We start from the raw sequence: 15,296 nt of genomic DNA, 5'->3' as shown, positions 1-15,296 counted from the left end.
AATTAAAGACCAAATATCAGAATTTGGATGAAGTGGCAAATAGTTGAAAGAGTTGAAAGCCCAAAAGGGGCAGTTGGTTGGCACATAGTTTCATGCACACAAAAATCCCAAACCAAACAATAGATTCAGTTAGAAGCTGATAACTGTAGTTGGTTACCAAAGAGTTTTAGAACAATGAGATTGGGTAGTGTATTCAGAGATTATTTACTCTGTTTTCTCCTCCAAGGCAAAGCTAATTATTTCTGAAAGGTGTTTTGCAGTCTTTTAAAAATCTACCCTTGAAAATCTACATATTGTGATTCCATGAACAGATTCCCTCGGCGATTAATGTGATTATTATTTTCCATTGAAAAGTATTATTTTCACCACTGAATCTTTATTACCGCAATTTATGGCCCTACAAGCTATTTGCAGTCCATTATTTCTTGACCACAAGGATAAGGAAAATAGTCTGTTTTCAGTTGTTTGCTTTTACTTTTCTTTAGACTACATTATGTATGACTTTCTGCCTTTCCTCATGTGAGATGTCTTCTAGATTTTTATTTTCTCAGGGTTTAGTCCAGGATGTCTTTGCTGAATCCTGCTGCCCCAAAGCAAGAAACAGTGCTTCAGGTGAGCCTTAGGAATACGGAGGAAATGAGAGGTTGCTCTTCTGGATAATGCTCCCTTTTATATGTCGCAGGATGATGTTTGTTTTTTTTATAAAACTGTGTGTGATAGTATGTTTAGTTTATGATTCACTGCTACTTCCCATGCATTTTCTGAAGTGTTGCCTAGCCAATGGCCCATTATCCAGCAGATTATTCCCATGTGCATGCAGAGCTTGGTATTTTTTATATCCTCTTTTTTTCTGAACATTTCTGCAGTTTGTCAAGGACATTCAGAAGAGATTACTAGATTAATATTGTCAGTGCTGGGCTAAGTATATCACCTATCTCCATCCAAACCATTGGAAAAAAAAATGTGAATAGTGCTGGCCCTGGGACAGCAAACTTCTTAGATAAATTAGCTTTCTACTTTGGCAGAATTACTAGTCTTTCTGTACAGTTTACCAATTATTTTTCTCCCTTATATTCCAGCAGTTTCATAAAGATAATTTATTTTTTCCTGTATGTGGTTGATCACACATTTGTAGTTTCTTTGTCTTCTCTCTGTTGGTCCTCCCACCTATGTTTGTATAGAAGGTAGATGAGGCCTTAACTCCGACCAGCAATGCCTACACATATCTGCATTAGAAGATATTTTAGCTAGGAAGTAGAAAGAATCAACTGTCTGACACATACAGATTACTTAAATTTACCATCTTCATGGCTCATACCTTTGAAATTAAAGTAGGAAAAATAATTACATTTCTAGACTTCTGGCAAAGAGCTACAGATCAATAAGAAATATGTGGCATTAAAACAAGCAGAATAAAGTATTCTGGGTTCTAGTTCACATGTAGTCTTATGTATTAGGTATCAAATTACTTACCCATTGCTATAAATCTTGAGTTTAGGGAAACTCAGATTTTGTGAGTGGTAAAGTTATTACATAGTTTTGGCCCAGAAAGTCTGCTTTCACATGAATATGTGTGGGAGAGGAAATAATAATAGCTTGCATCACACAGAAAAAGCAGTGGACATTGATTGTTACGTGATGGGCAAACAATAGCAACAATAATTGGAAAATAAATTAAAAACCAAAAAATTCAAGAGTTTTCTGCTAGAGTTTCATCCAGTGTTGCCAAATTAAATAAGATATCTCTAGGCCATCATTTAAATAGATTTTTACCATTCTAATTGATTCTGAAAGGATTAGTCTGAAGTAAGAAATATGATGAAGACTATCTATAGAGGACTTTTAAAAACTGCAATAATGCTTTCAAGCAAAAGACTTCCTCATTCTAATCAAAATGCACCTCTTCAGTGCATTATGTGTATCAGGTTCAGCTATGTCCTACAACTGACTAATATTATTCCAATATGCTCTAATACTGTAATCTGCAAAAAAGTTGTGTGCTGGTGAATAAAATGCAAGTGATTTTTCCACAGAACAATCTCAGTGGGACTCAGGCTTCAGGCAGTCTAGTTAATCTATCGTATCTTTCTGAAATGCCCTTTCTTGAAGAATTTATGTGAATACTTAACATGTAGACATGATTTCTGAATATTATAAGGGAAAAGTCAGTGGGTTGTTTCAATGTGAATGAAAAATGGTCGGAAAAGTCTCTTTGAAAGATGAAAAACAATTCAATAAAAGTAAAATTCTGTTACCATTTTATATTAATATTTTCTTTCCCTGTCAAAGTTCCTTGTAGCCAAAGTAATTACACTGCAGGAATTTCAGCTCTCCCAAATAGTACTTTTTACAGTGCCATGCTTGAATGGAAGTCAGTGAGCAACAATGTACATTAGTCTAGGCCCAGAAAATTTACTTTTAAGATGCATACTAGTTTCAGGACCTCTAAAACTGCTAGATGAAAGATTGGGGAGTTCAGTGAAAAAAACATTTTTGATATAGCTCTCACTGAGAGTTTGGAGATTTTTTTCTCTTTCTTGAAGCTCTCGGAAAATATCAGGATTTTCACCCTGAGCTACAGATAATCCCTCTGAATAACAGTAGTATAGCAGTTCTATGCCCATAATGTGAAACAGAAAGAAAAAGGAGGTTTCTTTGTGATTTTCAGCTTTCTGTATAGACAGTGAATGAACACACTTCAAAAAGCAGCAAATTATTTTGAAATGCTGAAACCCAGAGCAGTAAAAACTACATGAAGAAAAATAAGAATCTTGGCAGGCAAGAATAAGATCATCACTACATGAAAGTCTTTAAAAATATGATAACACTCTCAACGCTGCATATTATTGAAGAAAGATCTTCAGATCCTTCAAGATCTTGGCAAAAACTAATCTGTGATCTGATAGAGATAATTGCTTTCCTGATGAAGATGTATTTCTCTCTACTTCTCAAAGGAGTAGAAATGAAGAGTGGGGCAAGGTGAAACTGAACTGACACAAAATAACTGGTGATGGCTGTCTGATAATTTTTCCTTTAGATAATTACTCCATGCTTGTGTCAAGAAAATAGTTTTATATAGTGTGGGGATCAGTTTCTGGGTCCTTTCAGGCTAACCAAACTTGACCCTGTCACTCTGTTGTATAAGCAATATATTTTAGCTCTAGGAAGAGATTTTACCTGTTTCAGTAAAATCTACTAAACTGCTAAATTTTCCTTTGTGAAAGGAATATTACTGGAATGTTTGTTATCTCTGTTTGTTACATAGCATTATTTCATGGAAGTCTTATTAATTTAATAATACAGCCTAAGGCACATCTCAGTGTTACTTATCTTGCAATGTCCACTTATCTGTGGATTTACAGTGTCCCTCAAACTTAATTTGATAATGCCAATGTTACGCACTTAACTCTGTAAATCTACCACTCATCTCCTCTCCCTCCAACCAATAATGCAATTGCAAAAGATGCCCAAGCTGCCTCTTCCTACTTGTCACATAGCAATAGCTTCACCTAGCACATACTGAGTGCTTTCCAAGAGTTAGGCACATGAGAGCTCCAGTGCTAGGTCACAGGGAAGAAGCAGCTGTGGCGGGTCCTTTTCTTCCTCGGCAGGAAGAGGGCACATGGCTCCAGGGCACCGTAGAGCCAGGGTGTACAGCTGAACACATGATGATGGCTTGCTGCTGGTTTACTGCTCCTCTGGCCGCGTTCCACGTTTCCCGTCAAGCCCTGTGCCAGCTTTGTTATGGCCCTTTGACGTTCCTGGGAAGTGGCATCTCACCTGAACCGCTCATGACTTCGGTTCACTGAGAACCTCAGTCAGACGCTTCTGCTTTATAGCTTTGTTTACAGCCTGGGTTCGCTGTGGTTGAATTCTTCCTGATTTATGTCAGTGTGATGTCAGCACAAGCTTTTCAGTTGGGATCTCTGTTGAAATCTTATCTTGCAAACAGTAACAGTTTGCTACTGTTACTATCTGAACTTGGTCAGTTTTGTTTTCCTCGCTCATGTAACGTCTGTTTGTTTTATGCAGTTATGGTCCTACTAGCTGCAAACACCATATTCTGCTTCAGCCAATTCTAGGTTATTAGGTTATGAATGCTAAAAATTATGAGCAGTGCTTTAATTTGCATAGTTATAGCCACACATCATCCAGAGTGAATAAAAGCCAGATTGTAAAATAATTACAATCTCTTGAAGTAGAGCCAGCCTCACAGACCAGATCCATCCGTCTTCATTAATTTGTATACAGTTCTTTTACCAGAACAAACTTTCTGAAGGTACTCGCATGGGAATGCTGAAACAGCTGCACAACTTTTATTTTGAAGAAAAAAAAGTTGAGCCTCGGAACAGTGTGTTTGAGAGAGAGAGAGAGAGAGTGACTCTGCATTTAAGACTTTGACCAGCATGTGTAAGAAGTGTTCTCATGGCTGGAATAATCTAACAAATTTTCACCTGGGTAGCATTTGGCAAACCTCCCCCTTTTTCTTACACAGTTGAAAGGAATCCAGTACAATTCCGTGCTTCGATCAACTTGACTCCAGTTTTGCACAGCCTGCCCGGTTTGCTAGTGCACGGCTGTGCCTGGCTTATGTGGCCTCTATGGCCCTTTTCTGCTCCACTGTCAGAAAGAGGGAGGGAGGCTTCCCCCAGCACCAAAATATCATTCTGTGTGCTCTCTGCAGCACAGTAGCTAAGAACAAGTTTCCCGATTACTCCCTGGTCTTTTTGGACTTACTTTCTGGAAGAAGTCTTTTTCCCCACTTTAAATGGATGATTGTGTTACAATCAAGAAAAAGCATCTCCAAAGACCAATCTTTAGGTAAGTGATACTGTTACTTTGAACTGAAAATGTTATGAACTTTCTACATCCTATCTGTTAATTTAAAGTTCGTATGAAAACACACAAAGAATTGTTCAAGGGGAAGAGTTTAATATTGTGTAGCTTTGTAACATCTTGATGACTTTGTGCTCAGAATATTTTTTTCACTTGTACTAAGACTTTATAGAAGATTTTTTTTTCTTCTCTCTCATCTGCATTCTCTAAAGTTTTGTGTGGGATTGTCTTTATTATGAAAGAGGAGCAGCGTAGCTCTTGAAAACTTCTTTTGTGTGTTTTGTTTTCCTACAGCTCTGCAGGCCCTCAGTGTATTCTGGAATTATAAAACTGTTTAAAAGTGGAACATCGTTGTTGGTTGGTTTAGCTGACTATGTCTGGATGGCAGAATTTTAACACTTGAAATGATACACCTTTCAGAGTAAAGTATCTTGCTCGCTGGGATGTGCAGACAAGTGCTTAAAGTATAGCTAATCCATACGACACTTCTGAGAGGAAGGGCTCAAGTTTAAAGAGTAAGAAGTTGGAATTTTTGTGAGGTCATTCTTCACTGCTTCCTACATACATTAGTCTGATCTATGAAACATCTTCTTTGACCATTTTATATTTTAATGTAAATTATAAAATTATTTTTTTCAGATGAGGATTAGGTCTAGTTTGCCTGTGCTTTTTACCACAGGAGCCCCCTTTCTTTCATTTGGTCAGTCCTAGCTTCAGACCAAGTGACCCTGAGTGGGAAATAGTTTCTCAAACTACTGTGAATAAGGATGCAGTGGCTGTAAGATTAAATAAACCTGCAGTAGTTCACACTTCTGTTTATGGCCTTTGACATCTTTAACACAACTCCAGCTCTTACTAGGTGGTATCCTACTGATACAATATCAGTAGGATATTGTAACGACAGTGTTGATATGACAAATAAATACAAGATTATAGATGGGCCCGGAGCAAATACAAGATAGTTATTTATTAGATGGCCACTACCGATGTCATATGTTATGTGAGTACAGTAACGATTGGTATTGCAGCTCCAAAGTTCAGACAGGTAGTCATGCCAGGATTATGTCCTACTAATGTTACATGTGAAGAAATCTTTCAGTAGTGTCACAGTTATGGTGCAGAAAGAGAACCTGGACATTAAAAAGTTACTATGTGAGTGAAGTGAATTAACAAGAGTAACTTTGAATGTGCTGTGTGGATTTGCTGTGTAATTTATATCATAAATTAAATTAAACATTTTGCACTTCATGAAAGTGGAATTAATAATTTATTTCACAGAAAGCTTATGACTTATTAAGAGACATTTGATATTGTCCTCAGGTGGTATCTTTTTAAGGTAGTAGTTTAATTGAATATATTTCTGTTTAAACATCAATAATTATTTTTAAGGATCTATGGTAATTATCCCATAAACTGTAACTTTAAAATAATATTTTAAACACACATTCTTCACAGTCTTTTGAGGCCATTAGAATTGGAGCTGAATAAGTGCTTATTTCCTGATGTGTTTGGGAGTCTGCTATAGAAATCTGCTGTAGCTAATGTAGTACTGGATAGTTTACAAGAGCTTTCTTAAGGGATGTTTCCCTAAATTGTCTTGTGGGAGTGTACTCAACTCAATGAAATACAAGAAGTTTCAACATTTCTTACTGAAATCCATTCCTGCAAGTTCTAAATACAGAATGGCAACCAAGCACTGTTGGCATGCTTAATCCAGAGCAAGAAAACCCCTAATATGGAAAGCCCCTTAAGAGTCCATGGCTCTGCAGTGACTCTTCTGGCAAAAGATCTCTGTAATACTGCAGCAAATGCTTAAGAAACATTTCCAAGGTCGAGATCAGCATAATATTTTAGGCAGCTGAAACAGAAAGACAATCTCCGTATGCCATAAAGATCATATCATGTACAGTAAACGCAGATGCTATCTTAGTACATTAAAGAGCTGGGTTTTTTAATGTGTATTCATTTTTTTTATGACTTTGGAAAATATTTCTCCAGTGAGAAAGTGTTCTTATACAAGAATTGTAAAGATTTAGCTTCAGTCCTTTTAATCCTGTAATTTTCTCTCCATGTAGGTAAAATGGTTTTATTGGGCACAGATCTTACACTGAGGTAACTGAATCAGCGGTCTAATCCATTTTTCTCTCAAAAAGAAAAGAGCAGAAAATATCAAATTATCCAAATGTTATATATATATTTATATTTACCCATGTTTCACCTACAACCAACATTATTTATAGTTACTCTTAAAAAACAGGTCTTTGAGAGCTATAACAGAACTTAATAAGTACATGTGAATATCTTGCTACTTAACAAAGTTACATTTATAGTGGATCTGTACTTTTACTTAAGTTGCCTTTCTCATAATGTAAAAAATAGGTTGAGTATATATTCTAAATAATCCTTTCGATGTCACCAATGCTCTACATAAGAGTGGGATAGGTATTATGATTCAAGATGAGAAACTCAGGAAGATATTTCAGACTAAATTTCAAATTTTTTGTAAGTCCTGAATTCACGTAGAAGTAAAAATACTGGGAACAATGTATAACTTCTAGTATTTGCTACCCAGTAGTGCTTGGAAATAACTAAAGGGTTCATTCAGAAATATAACTGTGTAAAAAAAGCCAAGCTTTATGAATCACATTGAACTGATTACTAAAGCACATCAATTTGGATAAAATGTTGTAATTGCATCAGAAACCGACTGCCAAATACTTAGAGGTTCCTACATTACTTAATATCAAAAGAACAGTCTGCTATATGCAAAGATATATTTCAATAGAACTTGTACCTTGGATATTCACTGGCTATTTTAATGCTAACATAAATTACTGAGGACATTCCATAGTTTTATTAAGAACAGCATCTTGAGCATGTTTGCTATAACTGGAGATGGTGAAATTAATTCAAACAATAAACAAATCAGCTTTCTCAAATAAAGCAGTGGGAGCTTCATAGCTCTGACATTTAAAATTGGACTGCATAAAGCCATATAAAACATGCTTTAGGGAACAGATCCTTCCCTGCCAACTGCATAGATTTGATGACATAATAGGTGTTTTAGTTCTCAGATTTCTTTGGTTTCTATTAACATAAGAATCTACACAGTCGTTAGTCAAAGCTTACACCGAAGCTAACATTTTTCTGCACTCTGCTTCAGACTTTGGGGGTGGGTGGACTGTATGGTCTTCCTGGTCTTGTCTGTGAATGGAAGCAAAGGAATCAAAGTATCACAAGAGAAGTTTTTCTTTTGGTGTCTCTGCCTTGGCATGGTCCAAGAAAGCCTGGGATTATTTCAAGAAACCCAGGGTCTTTTGAGTTTTGCGGATCAATGGTAGTTGGATAATAGCCAAACAATTGTCCTTGCTGTGTAATATCTCTGGTGTAATGGGTTTAAATATTAATGTTAGCTACAAAATGCCTCTCTTTTCTGTTCTGCACATGTTCTGTGGTGTCATGCAATTTTGGATCAAGGATTATCCCTTAGAGCAGTAGGGACAGGAAAATAGGGATCATGGTGCTGAAAGCAGGAGAAAGAATAAGGGTGAAAACCACTTGTTTTCCAGCTCCTCAGGGAGCTCCATCATTATCTTTTCTATGCTGTCTGCATATGAGAGAAACTCCTTGTATTGTTGCTGTTGTTCTAGTATCTTTGTTCATTATATAGATGAATGTTGTATTAACTACACATGATCTCTCTTTAACTTTGAATTATTCTTTACTAAGAAAGAGACTCAGTCCAGTCCTTTGGTCTCTTGCTTCTAGTCCCTTAAAATATATATGGATGATTCATTATTTTATTCTATACTAAAATCGGCCTCAAAAAATACATGCTGGTGCTTACTGTAATCCACTGGCAGAAACTATTCCAACATGATTTTTATACCACTAGAGAGCACAGATGTAGTTATATACTGTACAGTATATTGTAAATGTTTACAAATTTGTGGGATAAGAACAATCCATATCAATAACTTTTGAGGGTTTTTTATAGAAACAGCACATTCTGCAACTTCTAGACATTATAGGTTTTGACAGAGACTTCCTCTTGAAAAAAATCTACGAACAAATATTTTCTAGCAAAAAATAACCATCAGTGTAATGCCCTTACATGGCTTCTCTATTTTTCTTCTTTTTTTTTCTCTCCTGGAAGCTCAGAATATTCAGGAGTTTTACCAAGTACAAGCAAATACATCCTCATACTATGCTAATGTATTATTTTTTTTCCTATTTGTGAGTTCTGTCTTAAGTGTCTTTATCTTGTGGCTTCAGTATAGTATGTACTGAACAGGTATATTTGTTTTGCATGGGCACAACTGGTGTTCGCACCTTTTCAACTAGTGTCTGTAGAAAAAGGTACCAAATCAGAATAACATATGACGAGGAAGCGATTTAGTAAACAAGAAAAAAGTACCTGTGGGAAGCCTGGAAAGTAGTAGATTTCAGCTGCTTAGAAGCTTGTAAAAAAAGGATGTTTTGTCCCTTTATTTATAGTGGCCTGTAAATGTGTTCAAATTATTATAATCTTTATGATAGGGAATAAACAGATGCATGGGAAACTTTGCCAGGTTTATGTTGAGTTGTGCACTGTAATTACAATGAATGTACATTATATGTCATTATTGCTAGTGATAGCTTAATTGTAAATTAATGTAGCATATTAATTTAATGAGAGACAAGTTATTCCTGTGGTGTAGGAGGAAGGTGGGCAGGGAAGAGAAGACGCAGTCATCCTTTGATTCTTGCTCTAAGAAAAGGCTGGAATGTAAAAACACAGCACCACAAGAAGACCCTGAAATTACAGTCTGCTTCTTGATTACCCCTTGCCCTAATAGCAGAGTTTGTTACAACTTCTGCTGAGCTGCATGTATTTCATAGCCATGGCCAACCTGTTGGTGATGTTGCTAAATGTTTTTTTCTACCTACGTGCTTGCTTCTGCCTCTTCCTGTGTGGCTTTAATGGTTACACTGATGCATAAATACCCAAAAGTATTGCGTAGTTGTGTGTTGGTTTAAACCACTGACTTTTTTTTTTTTTTTTTTTTTTCAATGGCAGTACCTTAGAAGAGCTAACTTATAAATTGGATGAGAAAGAGATTGGTGTAAAAAATTAATAATAAAAAAATTGGGCTCTGGGAGGAGGATTGAGAGGACAGGTGTGTCTGTTCCTAGCCCGATAAGAAGTTATGAAAAAAGAATTCAATTGAAGCAATAAGATATTTTTAAGGAGTACCCAGAACACTGTGAAGGATGTAAAAAGTTCTTAGAAAATGAGGCTAATAAATTACACTGATATTGAACCATGGCATTTCCAGAAGATGGTGGAAAAGAAGATAAAATGTAAAGTGGTACATCAAAAAAATTGGACAGTAGGTGGCATTTTGTAAATTAAGAAAGCAGGAGAGACAGAACAGTAGATTAAGTAGGGGGAAATCCTGGAGAATGCAGTTTTCAGACAGATGATACACATTTATTCAATAAGAAGATTGAAAGGAGGCAGAACCAAGTGCGTTAGAAATGCGAGAGAAAAGGAGCAAATGTCTTACATTTGCTTTTGTAGCTTAAAGATGTTCAGATACATTTGAACAGCTGTCCAAATGTTAGTATTCAACCCCTTAATCATACTAGAAGGAGGTAAGTATAATTCAGAAATTTCAGCAAGAAAAAAACTGATTGAAATTAAATGAAATGGTAATATACTGTAGCATAGCATGCTCTATAATATAGGTAGCTTGGCCATAACTAGACTGAGATAGGAAATTAGAAGAAGGTTTATAGCCATCCTAGTAGTCTAGGTAGTCTAGATTGCTACTAAAGAGATGGGGGAAACCCTGACTGGTTTTAAGAACAGACTTGTGAAAAAGACCATTTGTTCAGGTATTTTTAACAGCTGAAAACAAAAACTTCTGATGGATAAGAACTATTGCATTTTTTGTATTTTAATCTACTAAACTTCCTAATTTAAGACAGTTCATTAATGAGAGCATGCTTGTTTCAGTGAAAAGCATTTTATTTTATTGTTGTAATCCAGTTTTGTTCTGCTCTGGGTTGCGCTTTCTAGGGAACTTACTGTATGAAAAACAATATTGCCTACCGATCTCGAGCTTTCTCTTACAACTTTCCCTTTGCTTTCTTCCTACTTAATCAAGAACTGATTTAACACTAACTTAGATTGTAGACTTCTGAAGAAGAACTATTAAGTGAGAATGTGCATTGAGTGATTAACGTTGTCATCTCTAAGGATTTCTTTTAGTTGGAATTAAAGTGTCATTTACACAGTTTGAAAGGACATTCTTGGGAAAGAGATTATGCCTCAGCCAGAATCAAAAGGAGGCAACTTTTCAGGTAGTAGCAGAAAAGCAGCAGCTGATCAGGCATAGTCAGCTGCTTTTCAGAGGAGTTAAGAAGGGAAGAGTGGAACTTCTCCTGTTATTCCTGAAGAAATAGGATTGGTGAGCAGTGACTGTACAGCTGTCATCTGGCTTTGCCACAGTACTCCTTCGAGAGGAGAAACCAATGAAGAAGGTACAAGAGCAAGTTCAAAAGAAGACAGTGAAATGTTTGCATGTCCCAGAAAATAGAGAGGACAATAGGCAGCAAAGAAATTGAATTCTGTTGACATCTGAAGCTGAATTCATTTTTTCCATGTTGGGGCAAATGTTTTTTCGCCTATTTTTCTCTGAAATGAATGAAAATATAAATATAATTCATATTGGGGTGGAATGAACTTATTCTGGAGGCAGATTGAAGAAGAAAATTATATGTGCAAGTATTTGGGGTCCTGGCATTGTGAAACATAGTACTGGAAATACGTTGTGTCAGCACTAATGGCCATAAAAAAACTCTTTACGCTGTGTTCTTCACTTTTTTGAGACAAGGACAATGAGTGAATAAGAAATGCTATAAATAGATATGGTGAAAAGAAAAGCACCAGCCAGCCACACAAATTAGCAGTGATATATGTTTTCAAACTGGTAGGAAAAGGAGCTGTAGCAAAAGGTAGGAGATACTTTTATTTTCACAGACCTTGCAGCCTTCAGATTGGTGGGAGAGATTTATTTTTACTCTTCCCTTGCATTATCGTTTTCTTGGAAGTCATTGGTTTAAATCACTTGGTAAGAGTACTGATTTCTGCTTTCCTGAAGCATGAGTTCCTGCAGTTCCCACAGAGTACATGGCACCTGTCTTGTTTTAGGTTGGCATTTGTATCTGTGCAAGGAAGCCCACGATGCAAACCTTAGCTTGTCCAGTGCAATGGCTCCATCAAGAAAACTTAAGGAGTAACCAAAGGCAATATGCCCTGTCTTGCATGGTTAAATAATAGGCAGGTTTTACATGTTGTAAAGGCAGAGTTTTTAATTTGTCTCTGTGGTGGTGAGGTGTATTGGCTAAGCACTTGGCTGTGGTCAGGTAGGTCTTTTGCCTCCTCCCTATCTGGGCATGAAAATGATGGGTGGAGGGAGGAGAGGCTGGCTCCTGCTAGAAGCAACAGCAAAGAGGGGAAGTGAACTTCCCTTAATCAGTTCTAAAACAGCTGTTTCTGTCAAACCAGGCTGAGAAACTTCCATCGTCATTCTGGCTAGATCACAGGGGTCTCATGACCATTGATAAAAACCAGGCTAGAATGACTTTTTGGGTTTCCAGTTTGCCTGTGTGCACATAAATGCACTCGAAGCTAAAGAAATCCTGATTCACCCATGTAGCAGAACCATGTATGTTGGAGTTGATCACAGTGAGATGCTCATTAGCTTTTGTTCATTTATCTGCCTGGAAATTATCTTCACGAAATAGAAGAATGTCAAGAATATGTGACATTTAAAGTATTTATTTCATTTTTTTCCTGTCATGGACTTAATATTTCAGTGTATTCTATATCTAATATTTTGACTTGCCCTTAAGGATAACATCATTAAAAATTGATTTCCAAGCCAGGAGAGAACAGTAAAGAATAATTCAAACCAATATTCTGGTTATTATTGGATATTATGGGAATCTTCTGAAATGTTTAATTTTCCGTTAAGCAAGCTTACACTTGCAAGTATTCATTTTAATTCTTTGAAATTTCTCCTTTTATGTACGTAAAAATAGAAAAAATGTCAGAAACTGTTTACCCACCTAAGAATTATTTACCTTTAAAATGAATTTGAAGGGGAAAACAAGATTTGGCAAGGCATTAAAAAGAATTTATATTTTAAATATTTCTAACTTTTTCACATGCCTATGATGCCTATGAGTCAATAGTGACAAAATCATGAAAAAAATTAGCAAAGCCAAAAGAGGGATGGGAACAGTTCACATAAACTTTGGAACTGTTATCCCAAAGTATTTTCTGAATTGTGCTCTCAAGAATGATTTTAAAGTAGTTTTAAAAAGATGAATTTTGATGACTGTTATAGATGACTACATAGGCTGCATTGGCATAAACCTGTGGTTATCTGACCTGAGCTGCTAGTGTGCAGAAATGGATGTTTTGGTATGATCTTTGGTAAGAAGCTAGCTGGCCATTGCAATACTACCTTTAAAATGACCCCCCCCCCCCCCCCCCCTTGCTTTTTTTTGCTTTCTGACAATCTGGTTTTATTCAGAATTTGGAAACCTGAAGTTCAGCAGGAAAGAGGGGAGAATACAAAAAACTTGAAATCTTCATGCATAATACAGGTTCGTTAGAAATACTAACTTGACTAATACGAGCAGTTCAGTTATGTTAGTCAATCAATATCTTGACTCATATACATCAATTTGTACATAGCCTTAAATGAAATTTCTTCATTTATATATTGTAATCTCAGTGTAAAATTAGCCTACCCAGTGTAAAACTAACCAGAAAAAGGTAGATTTTCTTCTGGTACCAACCATAACTCATTTTCAGCTTCCCTATGTGTCTCTGCAAGGTATTATGTCATATTGTGGAGACATAAAGTTTTTATTTTTAACAAGAAGTATGCCTGGAAAAGTAGAAAAAAAAATTTCATTACTTCATCTTTAAGTTTTGAAATTGTGACTATAATACTAGGAGACTTAAGTGAGGAATTTTGGATGATTAGAGTTAACAAAGACATTTCAAGTCATGGAAATTTATTGATCAACTATTAGTAAAAATTGTATCCATGGTAAACTACTATAAGTGCTTTTTGAGCATGGAATATTTATAGATTATTGTAATATTATGAAAAAGCCCATCCTCGATTTATTAATCTTGAAGATTATGCTTTACCATAATAAGAATAAATCCAACATTGCCTCTTACTATGTTACCCTTTAGTAGGCTCAGTTCAGACTGAGACCCTTTTACGCTAAGTGGTGTACCGATAGAGACTAGCAGTGCACTTTGATAGATTCATAAAAAGTTAAAAATATGAATAATCTCATCAAAAGGAGAGGATAACTCAGGTGGATGGCTGTGGATGGATGTTCAGTGAGTTAAGGAGAGGGAAAGCCAGGTATGTAGTTGTTGCTGAAGGTGGAGATCAGTTAATAGTTAAGTGTGGAGGAGGATTCCACTCTTTTAAAAACAGTTACTGTTTTTACATGGACAGGATCACTGCATGCTGGTAGTGAGAGGGGCAGACACCTGGGTTTGGGGAAAGACTGAAGAAAGAGACGGTGACTGTGAGTGGGAAAGGACATAGGAAAGGGGACAAATGAGAGGATGGGGCATGGCGTAGGCAAGTTAGGGTATGTTTGCATTGTAAATGAAGTCTGAAAAATCTTTTTCCCTTACCTCCACAAACCTTGCAATGGAGACATGGTTTCTCCAGCACTTTGTGCGCCCATTGTTGCTCTGGGAGCTGCTGGAGCATCCCACGAGCTCGTGCCAACACAGGGCTTGTGTTGACTGCGTGGTGACTTCTGGCAGTGTCAAACCAGGTTTTGAGCGTTGCTGTTTCCACTCCAAGGTCTCTCCCTGCTGCTCCAAATTTATGTGCTTCTTCTACACATTTTTCCAAGCCAACTCCTTTGTTTCAGAAGTCTCTTCATAGTTCCCTGGTTAATGTTTAATGTGGCTGATGGTCGTCTTCCTCTTTAACATAAACAGTTTTGGGAAAGCAGCCTTTCAGAGAATTTTGTGCATCCCATCCACAAACACTATTTACACTCATGCTCTTACTTTAACAGCTGATGTTATCTGACCCTTTTGCCATAGATGGACCCTGCAGACAGCCCCACAGATGAAGAGTCAGAATTTTAAATATAGGATGTCAGCACCAGAAATGAACTTGATGATGATTGGGGTGAATATGCAAATATATCAAACAATGCAAAAATCAGTGGCTTTAGTGGCAGAACAACACTAAGAAGTTGGATAGGAGTTTGTGGAATTGAGAAGGGGAGGATGATGAGAAACTTTACAGAGGTGATGTGAAAAAGACAAAAGACAAAAATGGATAATAAAAATTAAAGCAAAATTAAGAGGAAGAGAATGTGTAACAGAACATAATGAGTAATGTGGAAATGTA

General features: G+C 36.5%; 1 protein-coding gene across 4 annotated transcripts in view; it reads left to right on the top strand.

The window, feature by feature from the left end:
* The window catches only part of PDE1A (phosphodiesterase 1A), a 164,615-nt gene that overhangs the window by 34,218 nt on the left and 115,101 nt on the right, over window positions 1-15,296 (top strand). The gene's annotated exons all lie outside the window — the stretch shown is intronic.

This window comes from Athene noctua, chromosome 7, assembly GCF_965140245.1.
Source record: "Athene noctua chromosome 7, bAthNoc1.hap1.1, whole genome shotgun sequence".
Taxonomy (NCBI): Eukaryota; Metazoa; Chordata; class Aves; order Strigiformes; family Strigidae; genus Athene; species Athene noctua.
The sequence above is the reverse complement of the archived record's forward strand: the minus strand, read 5'-3'. Positions and strand labels throughout refer to the sequence as shown.